Source organism: Mercenaria mercenaria, unplaced genomic scaffold, assembly GCF_021730395.1.
Source record: "Mercenaria mercenaria strain notata unplaced genomic scaffold, MADL_Memer_1 contig_1285, whole genome shotgun sequence".
Taxonomy (NCBI): Eukaryota; Metazoa; Mollusca; class Bivalvia; order Venerida; family Veneridae; genus Mercenaria; species Mercenaria mercenaria.
Window position 1 is genome coordinate 36,684 of NW_026459265.1, and position 12,855 is coordinate 49,538.

Sequence of the window (12,855 nt, forward strand, 5' to 3'; positions counted from 1 at the left end):
CTCACACTATTTTTAACAAATAATATCAATGTCACCGCCCCAACTCCCTTGGGTCACATAACAACTTGTAACATAAAAAGTAATTTAAGACCGACACCTCATGATGAAATAATGGAAATATAGAAAGTCGTTCACGACACGGCTACTAAACGCTAGCGCCACCACCAAATTGTGGTGATAAGGAAAAGAGCTATCGACATTTCCGTAGTGCAGCTATCGCCCGTTTCTACTTGTAAACACATCAGTAAAATTTATATTTTATCTTGTATTTTTATTGATAGAACATTTTTCGAAAATCGGAGAATGTAGTTCCGTGTAACGAAACTTTAACTACAGGTTGGCAGTAATTTCATTAAAATATTATGCAAATTGTGGTGCCAGGAGCTTTTCTCCCGAATCTGACAGTGGCATATTTTCATATCAGCCAGTATTCGAACACCATTCCGATGAATGGACACACTGTAAGAACATACCTGCGTATGCAAATGGTGTAGAAATGAATTACACGTATTCCCATACACCAAAGAATTACGAAAAACACAGTAAAAAAGTTAAAACACGACTATTTTTTAAAGTGATGGCGCTATACAGTAGTGGTGTCGCTGTTGTATATGATTAGTGGCTAATATATTCAATTTTAATATATGAAAATGTCTGTCTGCAAGCCACGGAAATTTCTACAATAATCGATGTTATCAGCCTATCCCACACTATACCCAAAATAAGTTACTCAAAAAAAATACATGTAGTAACCTCTACATGATCGCAAAATAATCTACATGTATAACATTATGGAATGTTTCATAAAGGTAAATAAACTATAATAATAATAATCTAGAGGCTTATAAAGAAACCCTCACTGATTTACAAGCCATGTATTCCTTCTATAATACGAGAGGTACAGTCATCTTAGCTGGCGATTTCAACAGTCAACTCATAGAAATCGCATCAGACCCAAGTCAGTACAACAGAAAGTCAATAGTCTTTAGTGACTTTGTAAATGAGAACGGCCTTAATGATGCACTCAAACACGAACATTCAACGGGGCCACATTATACCCACATTCACAATAAAACATTAATTGACCATATTCTTGTTGAAAAGAATTTCATGAAAAGAATACGTCATGTTATGACCCTCGATGAAAGCATAATATTCACATCGGATCACCTACCCATACTCATGACATTTGAATCCCCATTGCCGCAGTGCAGAATCGTCCCGTCAAAACAATGTATAGCGTGGAATAAGTGTTCACACGACCACTTAACAGCCTATAAAACTAGTTTATAAAATTATCCCAAACACTGTCTGGAATTCTATGTCAGGCTGGACACTATAAACCAGACGAAATAAACGAAAAAATAGTGCTGTCAATATATGCTGCGCAAACACAATTACCCAAAAGTAAGTTTAATCCGCAAACAAAGCCATACTGGTCAAAGGAGGTCAAAAATGCGCACACTGAAACCAGACGCCTTAGACGGCTGTGGATTTCAGAAGGGCGGCCTCGTGGTCACCAGCACCCATCATACCACAACTATAAAACTGCAAAAACAATATTTCGGCGAATTCAAAGACAGGAATCAAAAAAATACTTAAATGAGACCCTTGGTGAAATTGACGACGCGGCAGAAACTGATTACAGGTTATTTTGGAAATTGCTAAGAAAACGAGGAAATAAACTAGCTACCCGTGCACTGAGTTACATGTAGAGAACGGAATATTTACTGACGTAAATATAGTAAATGGATTTAGAAAGCCTTTCCGAAATATATTTAGACGTACAAGCACTGAAAACGATACGCATGTCAGTAATATAAGAGATCTATTACAGATACATGCAAAACATGAACCCGAAGAGTTGAGTCACATTCTGCTAAATCCTATTAGAGAGGAAGAGGTTCAAAATCAAATAAATTCATTGAAATTATGAAAAAGTCCCGGAATAGACGAAATCCTGAATGAACATGTCATACGCGGAGGACCTGATCTTTGTAAAGCAATACCCGCGCTTTTTAACTGCGTGTTAACTTGCGAAACAATACCAGACCAATGGAAAACAACTATCATTATTCCATTATATAAGGGTAATGGTAAAAACAAAGAGAATGCGAACAGTTACAGGCCTATATCACTGCTAACATGTTTTAACAAACTATTTGAAAAGGTTGTCCTACGACGATTGAACGCATTCCTAAGAATAAAATCCCATTCTTTTCCTTGTCTACAGCAGCAAGGCTTCCAAAAGACCTTAGTTGCATTATGACATCTTTTAACTTGCAGGAGACAATATTATATCAAATAGAACGTCATTCTGATGTTTACACAGCCTTCCTAGATATTCAAGGTGCATTTGATGTAGTATGGCACACGGGGTTGTTTTTCAAACTAGGAGAGGTAGGTGTTACAGGAAAAACCCTGCGCCTGTTAATTAATTCCTATGAAGACCTTAACTGTGTAATTAGACTTCAAGGAATGACGTCACTTCCAGTGCCCGCTGAATGCGGGGTACGTCAGGGAGGGGTCTTGTCAACGCTTTTCTATTTGGTCTACGTGGACGAGTTACTTAATCTCCTCCATAATAGTCCAGCAGGTGCATGCGTTCTATCAACTAAATCCGGGAACCCATCTTTTGCAGACGACATTTCGCTTATTGCTGTCTCCCCTTCCAGTTTGCAAACGCTTGTGGACAAGACTTACCAATATGCTAACAAATGGTATTTCAGCATAAGTACCTCCAAATCATGTACAATGACATATACTAAGAAACGTACTCATGCGCCCATTTGCATATTCTGTGGTGATATGCGTTTAAATGAGGTAAAATATACTACCCATCTAGGAATTAGTCAGGATGCAAATATGAAGGTCAATATCCGAATAGAAGAACGCTGTCAAAAAGCAAAAAACTCGTTTTTCGCAATGGCTAGCCTCGGGCTACATCCACATGGATTAAACCCCATAACAGCAACCAGTCTGTACAAAAAGGTTATCGTACCAATTGCCATGTATGGCGCTGAGTTATGGAATGGTTTGACAATAGCCGATATCGATAGAATAAACCGACTACAACATTTCATTGTCAAAAAGATTCAAGGTTTTCACGTCTCAACACGCTCGGATATGTGTGAAGCAATGCTAGGACTAAATAGACTCTCTTCCGAAGTCGAAAAAAGAAAAATTCTATTTTTACACAGAATATCAACCCTTCGGTGCGACTCTGTTACTAACAGTTTATTCGTACGCAAATACATAATGCATGTGGCAGACGAGATACCGATAATAAGCGGATTCATCCCAGATATATGCAAATTGTTAAAAAAAATATCAACTACAACACATCAGTAATACCTACTTCTCCGGACAAGACATAACGACTAAACTGACATGGAAATCAAACGTTAAGGATGCTATAAGTAGAGCAGACTATATACTGTGGCAGGAACGTTTACATGAAGATATCCTGAGTTTGATTATTTCAAAATACTACAGACTGACATCAAACCCGCCATAGTTTATAAAGTGTATGAAAACAATTCGCACAGACTTAAAAGAGATATAATAGCTAACATATGGACAAGATCTGTAGACTTAACAGGAGACTTATGTGTTAACTGTGATATGCCATTCGTCGATTAATTGTCTCACGTTATAACAAAATGTTCTATTAGTGCTGTACGACGAGAAATCTTTTTCACTGAATTAGAAACAATTTTTACAAACAATTACATTACAAGTATAAAATTGCTTAATGAAAAAATGTTTACAGTCAAATTGTTGAGAGGCATGTCTGAAAACGAGATAGAGTATTCGCATTACGGAAATATCGATTTGTTGCGGCTGTCATATGATTACATTATAGACTGTTTGCTTTTAATATCAGATAATTAGAATACTGAACGAGTGTAAAAAAAGACAGTAAAAAAAAAATGACAAGGAAGAGCAGTAGAACACAGAACTAGCTTCCTGATATTTATTCTCAAATGATATAGTATTATACATTAAGGCATTTCTGTTGATATGTCATCATGATTGTATATATTACCTTTGTACTTTGATATGCATGTTTGTTTAAAGGCCTAGATTCACTACTATATAAGTGTCCCCCCCCCCCCCCCCCAAATCCAATATACAACTCCCATCTTATCTGCTGCTTATCAGCGATTATGTAACAGTAACTGATTAGAGGGCAATTAGCACAGCAGGGACCCCAACTAGACCATGAAGATGTGTGCAGTGGAGTTGAAAGAAATTAATTTTTCTTCAGTGAATGTGTAATGATAATAATAAAAGTTATTTTTTTATATTATATGATATATTAAATAACTACTACTTTAATGTTATAATAATGATAATAATAATAATCATATTATTATTATATTATATAGGATGATAAAATATACAGTAATAATATTGAAAATAATAATGATAATAAAACACAAGTATAGTGAAAACTTCATGAGTTCTTTGTGCTGACAAACAATATTTTTCCAACTGGAAATTGATTTTCTTGTATTCATGTAATCAATATTATTTGAATATAAATTATTGTGTTCCATCTATACTCAATTTTCACTTTCAGTATGTTGCCAAAAGTGACCTTTTCATGCTTTATTTTGTAACTTTGAAATGCGCATTCCGTTTTCAGTTTTAGACATATGTTATTTACAGTATTCTGCATGCTAAGTTACATTTTTCTGAAATATCACAATTCTCCAGACAGAATTTGAAAAAAATAAAAACTTGCATATTTCTTTAAGCAAGTTTCTCATTATTTCATTATTGTGGAAATAAGTTTCTGATTATTTTATTACTGTGTTTGATCATCAAATATTTTTCTTCACATAGAAATGCCAAATAAAACAAAAAACAAAAACAAGTATAACTTTAAAAGTTATAAATTATTCATTATTTTAAAATAAATTACATTGTTTCCACTTCTCACTAATTGATACACTTGTAATGTAGACTGACTCTCCAATAGACAATGACCCTTGTTTATTGGAACCATACTGTGATGGTCATTAGCCCCCAACTGTGCAGGTGAAGACAGAAATCCCTTGGCTCACTGCCAAAATCTAGGCCTTTAAGTTAAATTATGTTTGTAATATGCAACTGCCAATCTCCCGGGTGGAGGAAATAAAGAATCAGAATCAGAATCAGCAAATTGTGGTGCCAGGAGCTTTTCTCCCGAATCTGACAGTGGCATATTTTCATATCGGCCAGTATTCGAACACCATTCCGATGAATGGACACACTGTAAGAACATACCTGCGCATGCAAATGGTGTAGAAATGAATTACACGTATTCCCATACACCAAGGAATTACGAAAAACACAGTAAAAAGTTAAAACACGACTATTTTTTAAAATGATGGCGCTATACAGTAGTGGTGACGCTGTTGTATATGATTATTCAATTTTAATATATGAAAATGTCTGTCTGCAAGCCACGGAAATTTCTACAATAATCGATGTTATCAGCCTGTCCCACATTATACCCAAACTACGTTACTAAAACAAAAATACATGTAGTAACCTCTACATGATCGCAAAATAGTCTACATGTATAACATTATGGAATGTTTCATAAAGGTAAATAAACTATAATCGTGTTTTTCTTTCTTTAATAACATAATTCCTTGCAGGAAAATTATCAATTAGAGAATATTAGTGTTTGTTTTGTTCCGGATGCGTCAGTAGTTCGTATTATTGAATGCCTTAACAGCGCCACCACTAATGTATAGCGCCATCACTAGTTATAGCGCCACCACTTTTAAAAATCCTGGTAAATTTCTTCTAACCCGAGATTCTATTATTCATGGTGTGTGCGTATATAATTATTTATCATTTCTACACAATTTGCATGCGCAGGTATGTTCTTACAGTGTGCCTAATCATCGGAATGGTATTCGAATACTAGCCGATATGAAAATATGCCACTGTCAGATTCGGGAGAAAAGCTTCTGACACCACAATTTGCATATTATTTTAATGAAATTACCGCCAACCTGTAGTAAAAGTGTTGTTACACGGAACTACATTCTCCGATTTTCGAAAAAAGTTCTATCAATAAAAATATAAGATAAAATATAAATTTTACTCACGTGTTTACTAGTAGAAACGGGCGATAGCTGCACCACGGATATGTTGATAGCTCTTTTCATTATCACCACAATTTGGTGGTGGCGCTAGCGTTTAGTAGCCGTGCACTGTAACAAAAAAAAAACCATACTTTTATAAATTGCATTTCAATTCAATAAGTTAAACAATGATAGAGTCTATTACAACATTATAGGTAAATAGGAAGTATGAATAATTTTCAAATTAATGTTCTAATGCATTTATCACCTTTCGTTATGCTTATTAATGTTTTACTGATAACGATTTTCGATCAATATTAATCGAAATATTTTATATATGCTGACAAGACAAAACATTGCTTATCGCTCGAATAACGGAATTAAAATGCAAACGGAAGAGAAAGGGGATTTTTATAGACATGACATCATGAAATTTATAGATACTATTCCTAGAATCAATGTCATTAACAGACGTTATAAATCGTAGAATTTCAAATTTTAAATTTGGTGAAATTAGTAAGGCGGACGTGGAAACATTCAGATATAATTTTGATAGTTATCTGTTTAATTATTCCTGCAACAGGTAAGATAGTTCTCGTCATTTTTCAGTTCTCTTAGTGTATGGGTTGTCAGGTCGAAAAAGTCGTATAGACAGAAAATAAAAAGACCTTGCTCAGTATAAGTTACAAACAAGTCGTATACGTACATATTGGTACATTCTTAAAAATCAATGTAATGAAAACTTCATATTTATTAAAATAAATGCATCTGTCTTTTAAATCTTAGAAAGTTTTTACAGTTGTAGAATTGACAAAGATATAGGAAAGTTATTGTTGAATTAAGGCTTTATCTATTATTATAGTTGTATAAAGGTCAGGAAGTTTAGGAACATACTGTATGAAGACAAAAAAAAAGCATTTTTGTAGTCATGTACATGTTCATCTCCCAGTTTGTTTATTTCTGTCAATAATGCAATAACTTTTAACATACATAGAGAATTAGCTAATCTACCTTGAATTTCATGTCACTTCACTTGAAACAGTTTAACTTTTTCTGTATTGTAAAAGCTCGTTACCTGGAGGATGTACGGAAGAGCATTAGTGCCAGGTGTATAGTATTTATTAACTCGAAATTTCAAGCTTCTTAGTCGAATTTTCGAGTTAATAGATATCAAAATTTTGAGATACGTATCTTGCCCTTATATCCGCAAGATTTGAACGTCTGTCCGTCTGTCAAAGGCGTCTTCGAAGCGGAATCATCTATCTACACATCCATATATTGTATCAAATATGTAGGGACTTGAACATATACTACAATACATCAATGTATGACCTATCCCATAGCCTCTAGAGCTACTCCAGATTTCAGACTGTATCAAGGATATATACCTTCATTTACATGTATAGTATGTTCAGGTGGTAAGGTCTCGAACTAGGTCGAAAACTTTCCAGATATGGTCAATATAGTGAAATATTCTAAGTTTGAATACTTCCCGGAACCAGGGAAGCTTCTCGAATGGGAGCGTCGTCTGTATCTTGCATTATACTCCCACTAAGATGAACAGTCTTCTGGAGGAGTCGCCTGTATGGGTTATCGGTGACGACTATTAATGAACTTATATACAAACAAAAACATGATTATGGCGTATAAAGTATTTATAGATCTTGCCTAACAGTTCATAAAAGCGCCCCATTCAACATGCGAGTTAGGAATCAAATATCTATTTTAACTTACTTGAAAAGAACGGTACATTTAACTGATGTACTTGGTGCGTTATAAATAAAGAACTTTACTTAATGAGTAGAAATGCTCCGTTCAGTTTTACGAAATTGTATTAATTTAGTACACATGCACACTGCTGCATTCTGATACCCAAAATTTGATGTGATTCTCACACAGGATATATGCATCACTTAATGATCTGCTGATCCATATATACGATGTGTATATACATTACTTCAAAGTCTGTTGATTCATATAGTTTACCCTGCATATACATTACTGTGAATTTATATACACTGAATTATGCATTACTTTATCATTTGTTGATTTATGTAGTATACAATGTATTTACACATGTATTACTTTAAAATCTGTTGATTCATATACACAGTCTATATCCATTTAATGATTACCCAATAGTTTGTCATTACTTTCTGATTGTTGATTCATAAAGTATACAGTGTAAATGCATTACCTTATTATCTGTTGATTCATATGTACAATGTATAAACATTACTTTAAGTGCATTCACATAATAAACGGTATATGTACATTACTTTATAGTCTGTTGATTTACATATACATTGGGTCACTGGCACCAGAACTGAAAGAAAATGCCTCTGAACATATACCTTACCCCTAGGTACTCTACAAGAACCATGGTCATGAAGGGGAAAATTTACTAACCCGTTTCAATCGCGCATTTCATACTTAAAACACGCAGTTCGGTAAATGTGTATTATGGATATCAAACATGTGGTGAATTATCTTTCATTGTGTCCCGGTCAAATTTCTTCAATACATTTTATCTTAGAAAAAACAACGCGTAATTTATAGTTATTTTAACGTTACACAAAAAACTTGCTTGACCTTCCCTGGTGAATTTCCGTTCTAGATTACAAAACCATTCTGATTGGCTGTTGTGAAAATGTATGTCAATCGTCATTTTACTACACGTGTTCGCTAAAATGTGAAAATACAGCATAAATGTGCAAAATGAATAAAATAAACAGAACAGATGCAGACCAATGTACGATTTCAAATTAAAGATCATATACAAGATGAATTTTATTCATCATTTCCAGTTTTAGTGTAAATTTGTATTTTTCTTTAACTCTGTTTTTGTTTGTTTACATTTCGCCAAACATGTGCACACTGCCGTGACCTCTAGACCGGATGTTCATTAGGGAAGGTCACGCAAGTTTTTTCTGTTACGTTGATGAAAGCATAAAATATGTTGATAATCTCGGAAATATGGAATATTGAGACAAGGTGACAGGTGCACGATGGAATATAAATTATCGCTTGTTCAATATACTAGGTACCCATTCACCGAACTGCACGTTTAAATTGAGAAATGTACGATTGAAACGGGTTAGTATACATGTACAGAGGCATTTTCCTTCTGATCTGGCGCCAGTGCATTGGGTATGCATTACTTTATAATTTGTTGATTGATATACATTGTGTATGAATTACTTTATAATTTGTTGATTAATTTATAGTGTATATGAACTACTTTATAATCTGTTTTCCTTTCTAGCTCACCTGAGCAATTGAGTTTTTGTGATCGCTCGATGTCCGGCGTCTGCCTGTCTGTCTGTCGTCTATCTGTCTGTCTGTCTGTCAACATTTAGATTGTGTATGCAATGGAGTCTGTATTTTTAAGTTGATCTTCATGAAATTTTGTCAGAATGATTTCCTTGATAAAATCTAGGTCGAGTTTGAATATGGGTCATATGGGCTCAAAAACCAGGTCACTATGTCAAATCAAAGAAAAACCTTGTGTATGCGATAGAAGCTGTATTTTTCAATTGATCTTCATGAAATTGGGTCAGAATGATTGCCTTGATAAAATCAAGGTCGAGTTTGAATATAGGTTATCTTGGGTAAACAACTAGGTCACTATGTCAAATCAAAGAAAAACCTTGTGTCTGCAATAGAGGCTGTATTTTTCAACTGATCTTCATGAATTTTGGTCAGAATGATTGCCTTGATAAAATATAGATTATAGGTGAATATGAATTATCTGGAATTAAAAACTAGGTCACTAGGTCGAATCTAAAGAAAAATGTTGCGTATGAGATAGAGGCTGTATTTTTCAATTGACCTTAATGAAATTTAGAAAGAATAATTGACTTGATGAAATCTAGGTCGAGTTTGAATATGGGTCAACGGAGGTCAAAAAGTAGGTCACTAGACCAAAACAAAGAAAAGCCTTGTGTATGCAATAGGGGCTGTATTTTTCAATTGATCTTCATGAAATTTGGTGAGAAAGATTACCTTCATAAAATCTAGGTTAAGTTTGAAAATGGTTCTTTTGGGGTCAGAAAGTAGGTCACTAGGTCAAATCAAAGAAAAACATTTTGTATGCGACAGAAGCTGTATTTTTCAGTTGAACTTCATAAAATTTGGTCAGAATGATTGCCTTGATGAAAACCTTTGTCGAATTCAAATATGGGTCATCTGGGCTTAAAAAGTAGGTCACTAGGTCAAATCAAAGAAAAACCTTGTGTATGCAATAGAGGCTGTATTTTTAATTGATCTTCATGAAATTTGATTAAAATGATTGCCTTGATCAAATCTAGGTCATTTTTGAATATGTGTCATGTGAGGTCAAAAAGTAAAATACTTTTTTAAACTCAAGAGACCACATTTTTGGTCCAATCCTAATGAAAATTGGCCAGAATATTTGTTTCCATGAAGTCACTAGGTCAAACATGTTTAAAATGTTATGGTATGTTTCTCAGGTGAGCGACCTAGGGCCATCTTGGCCCTCTTGTTTTAACTTGTCATTTACAAACCTTAAAACAAACACGCCTTCATAAAATATGCATAAGTTAAATGTTAATTCTAACATATTTTTGTCCTCTTATGCAAGCCGAACTTTCTGATGTGGAAACGTTAAGAAATGTTACAAGTTGCGATCTCGTTGCCAGTGTTGATCTGACGTGTGTAGGGGATGAGATGATAGCGGTCCAATCATTGCAGTATGCCTATGATGTCCGATGTGAAGGTACCTGTTGTAACAAATACACTAGTACAGACTGTTTAGAATACGCCAGTGAAGCTGACATTCAGACATTGCGGCGTACTTGTTCTGGTCAATCAACTTGTAGTCTATCATCTTTTCAAGACAAGCGGAGTTTCTGTGCGTACGGAGTTAAAGACACATCATACGTTTTTCTACAATACTTTTTTATACCGAGTAAGTATGTGTGATTATTAGGGTTGACAACGTATATCACATATGTTATGTGAATAGTTCATTGAGTTTATTTTGTTTCTATTGAAAATTTTTCGTCAGTATGAATCTTGGTCAGATTTTATTTTAAAGCAGGAATAGCTTCAATATTCAGCTAGAGTATTCACTCTTTATCAACGGTATGTAAATTATCTTGCAGAAACGAGAGTAACAAATATCTGTTCCACTGGAACAAAGCTACTGTCGGACAATCTACCATTATACATTACCAATGAGAACTACCCAAGCGTCACGACCGGACATGAATTTTGTTCCTGTTCTCTAGAAACTTATTCATGCACAGCTAACATACGTGTTTACACGCTTAATACAGACTTATATTTAGACGAGAGACATTGTGAGCAAAGTCTCAAATTCGTAGACAAATCTAATAATACTATAACTGAACTCAATTGTGAAAGTCACTACAAAAACGAAATAGAAACAAACAAAATAGCCAAGCTTTATACTAGAGTGGACTTCATCAACAATAGTACGGCGGATCAAGAAGGATATTTCTTCATAGGCCTTGATTGTGAGTATATACCGCATTATATTTAAACATAACAATGATATTTGCGCACAGACACATTGGGGGTCAGGACCTCCACCCTATTCTGCCCCTATCCAGTATTTGTTTAGAATTATAGTTGACGACGATTAAACGGGTTTTGTTTCAAATTCGGCATGTTTTAAAAGGATGTACATTTTTACCATACAAGTACAATTGATCGTTCTATGTTAATTTTAAACTTTTAAAACTTAAGTTTAACCTTAACTTTATTTTAAGTGTTTACAAAAATCTTTGAATATTTATAAATCAATAATTCCTTTGCATATTCTGTCAATGTGAAAAGATTACAAAAACGTCTGCGGGTTGGCGTTTTCTTATTTAGTAACATGAGTACGCCTTAATCTATGTGGGGTTTGGTCAGATCTAAATTTCCAAATCATTTGTTTCGAGTAAAAGCAACCTATGTACATTTGTTACCAATGATTTTAAAATTAAATGTATTAATTTATATAAATGGTAAGTCCACATGAGAGTTCTTTTTCATTTTAATAATGTGTCATTCTTTAGCTTTCAGCTAATATATAAATAAATCATATTTCAGCAACAGAGCCGCTAGCATCATTTGTTTTGAATTGTGGTGCTGAACGTGTAACCTGGTGTTCTGATAATATATACATTTTTCAGAAACTGTACTTTAATCAAGATGGCGGTGAATGCTAAACAAAACATTTAGGGAGGAGATATCTAGTACTTAAAAAGCCAATCTCATTATCTGCTTATTCCTATAAAACTATTTAAACGCTAAACTGAGAATTAGCGTCGTAGATTTGAATTAATTAATGGGTATTGCGAAAGAGTAACCTATTTATTTCACTACAAATATCTATGAAATGTATGATTTTGTATATAGAATGTGGAATCCTACCAAACATCACAGATGGCACACTTGCTCTCAACGATGCAACTAATTCTACGTATGGAGCAACGGCTGGGGTGGTATGTAACACAGGGTATGAAACAAATACACCGACTGTCGCTTGTCTTGCCAATGGTCTGGTGCTAGCTGTCTTAAGGTATTAGGCCCATAATAGAGTACCTCCTTTTTGAAGAGTATTCAATTCGTACCATAAACCTACTTTGACAGCAATTTTCAGGGGGGCGTAGGTTCAAGCCCTACTGGGACCAAACTTTTTTCCCCTTGTTTTCCTTTTTTTCTAGTAAGGTTTACTTCTTTCAAGACTTGTTATTGATTTATTGTACAAAAACGGGAAAAAATCATTTAATATGCG

The 12,855-nt window shown here is 34.3% G+C and overlaps 1 long non-coding RNA gene across 1 annotated transcript; it reads left to right on the forward strand.

Annotated features, from left to right (window-relative positions):
* The first annotated feature begins 6,458 nt into the window (after positions 1-6,458).
* LOC123527328 (uncharacterized) lies at positions 6,459-11,972 on the forward strand. Its single transcript, XR_006681700.2, has 3 exons — positions 6,459-6,669; positions 10,690-11,016; positions 11,213-11,972. It is a non-coding gene; the product is annotated as an uncharacterized LOC123527328 (long non-coding RNA).
* The last annotated feature ends 883 nt before the right edge of the window (positions 11,973-12,855 follow it).